The sequence below is a fragment of the Macaca mulatta genome, chromosome 6, assembly GCF_049350105.2.
Source record: "Macaca mulatta isolate MMU2019108-1 chromosome 6, T2T-MMU8v2.0, whole genome shotgun sequence".
Classification (NCBI taxonomy): Eukaryota; Metazoa; Chordata; class Mammalia; order Primates; family Cercopithecidae; genus Macaca; species Macaca mulatta.
Genome location: NC_133411.1, coordinates 73196140 through 73198836, shown reverse-complemented (window position 1 = coordinate 73198836; position 2697 = coordinate 73196140).

Genomic DNA, 2697 nt, shown 5'->3' with positions numbered 1-2697 from the left:
ATAAATATTAGAAAAATGCTAAGAGAGGAAACCTAGACATTTCCTTTCCAGCAATGCAGTACCTCTCGACTCTTCACTCATGCTAGATTTGATTTTGCTTGTTTGTTTTGAAACAGGGTCTTGCTCTGTCAGCCAGGCTGGAGTGCAATGGCATGATCATAGCTCACGGTAGCCTTGATCTCCCAGGTTCAATCAATCCTGCAATCTCAGTCTCCTGAGGAGCTGGGAATACAGGTGCGTACCACCATGCTTGGTTAATTTGTTTTTTAGTTTTTAATAGAGACAAGGTCTTGTAATTGTTGCCCAGGCTGGTTTCGAACTCCTGAGCTCAAGCAACCTGCCCACCTTGGCCTCCCAAAGTGCTGGGATTATAGGTGTGAGCCACCAGGCCCAGCCTTGTGCTATATTTGGAGACTGTGTTTGAAACTCCAGAGTGATGGACACAGATAAACTAGAGAATGAACACATAAAAATACCATGGTAAGGAGACAACATTCAAGAATAAGGTCTTGGATCAGAGAATATTTGGCATGAAGATGTCTTTGCTGCAGTCTGAATGCTTATGGATCCACGGCTCCAGCCCCTGTGTTGAGACCTAATCCTCAATGTGATGGTATTAAGAGGTGGAGCCTTTGAGAGGCGATTAGGTCCACTCTCATGGATGGGATTCATGCTCTTTTAAAAAATGCCTGAAGCAGTTTATTTGCCCTCTTTCACCTTGTGAGGACACAGAAAGGATTGCCATCTAGCAAGAGGGCCCTCGCCAGAATCTGTTGGTGCCTTGATGATCTTGGACTTCCCAGCCTCCAGAACTGTGAGAAATACATTTATGTTGCTTTAAAGACACCAAGTTTATGGTATTTTGTTACAGCAGTCCTAAGACAACTTCTTAATCTTTATACCTGTCTTTAAGTATCTTAAAGATTTTCAAGTTAGAGAGAAATTAAGCTTGTCATATATTATTCCAGAGGGATAAACCACAGGGACACATTTTTCATCTGAAACAAACTACATTGTTTTTGCCCAACATTACATAGTTCTTATGGGTTTTCTACCTCTTCTAGTAGCAGTGCCACACGGTGGACCTATGACCCAAGAGGCCGGGCCTCTCAGGGAATGTATACCTTATCCCTTTCTATTGTTTGCTGCATGACCTGTGAATTTCATTTTTCTGGCAAAGCCAACTTGGATCCATGTTGCAAGCAACTGAAAGAGTCCTGCCCAGGATTTATAAGAGTGCTGTGACAAGAAGCAGGCAGTTTCTAAGCAGTGAGTTCCCACCATGGGGCATGATCACAGAGGGCCAAGAAGTAGCTTCATGAGGTCGCTTCAGAGATTGAAAAACTGGCTGGGGCAGTGGCTCATGCCTGTAATTCCCAAACTTTGGGAGGCCAAGGAGGCAGATCATTTGAGGTCAGGAGTTTGAGACCAGCCTGGCCAACGTAGTGAAACCCCATCTCTACAAAAAAAAAAAAAAAAAAAAATAGCCAGGTATGGTGGTGCACGGCTGTTGTCCCAGCTAATTGGGAGGCTGAGGCAGGAGAATCGCTTGAACCCGGGAGGTGGAGCTTGCAGTGAGCTGAGTGGAGTGCCACTGCACTCCAGCCTGGGCAAGAGAGCAAGACTCCATCTCAAAAAAAAAAAAAAAAAAGAAGAGAGTGAAAAACCAAGAAGATGTCATCTGCACTAACTGTGCCCTCCCACCCCGCCATCACCTCCTGATTACTGCATAATAGTGACATTCTCCCTGCAGTTTATTCACTGGGGAACTGAAAACAATGCATTGGACCTGTCATATGAAAAATAAAAAGCCAGTAAATCATGTAAATAAATTAATGCTATACTCAATTACAATGGGAATTTATTACTCAGCTTATCTTTATTTAATAGCTATCTCCTCTGTGTCAACACCTGGCACAAACATTTCTTAATAAATTAGAATATAGGTGGACTGTTTTCATTTTAATAATTTGCAGCATTTAAAGGAAATTACTTACCTGAATTCAGAGATTTATCTAAAATCCAAGTATACTCATTAGGACAAGAAACTCTCCCTAGACTCACCCTAGGTGCACTCCTCCCTGGAGGAGACAGCCCTGTGTCCCGGATTTAATTCTAATTTCCCATTCGCTTAGGGCAGTGGAGGGAGGCCTGCCCTCTGTGGGTGTCTGCAGCAGGTTGTTTCATGTCCCAGGATGAGACTGGCCCTTCTGGCAGGTTGGCCCCTAGCGGTGGGATTATATTAGTGTCAGATTTCTTACCTTACCCTTCAACCCCAATAGACACAGAAGCCGCCCTCCAAAAGTCACCAGGGGAAAATCAGCCCGAACAGACAGAAAGCCCTGTGACTCTGCAAGCTGAACCTCTGCAGGCTGGCCTAGAGGGGCAGAAGCTGCTGGAATGTTTAAGCGAAATTCCTTGTGGCTCTGGCCCCTTGGCAGCCATTATTGCTGTTCTCTGGCCCCGGCTGCTTATCCTCAAGGCCTCTCAGATCGCCACAGGCAGTGGCCTCAGATCTCCCTTCCATAAACACTTGTCAAAGTCACCCAATAGCACTCATCGGATGCTGGAATTACTGAACGTATGAAAGCAGTGGGGAAATTCAAGGGTTTGCCATCTTTTTTCCAATAGAGTAAGGGCCTTTATAGGGTGAGGGTGATCAGACAAAACTGAGATCTCTATTTCCGGAGAGAAAGA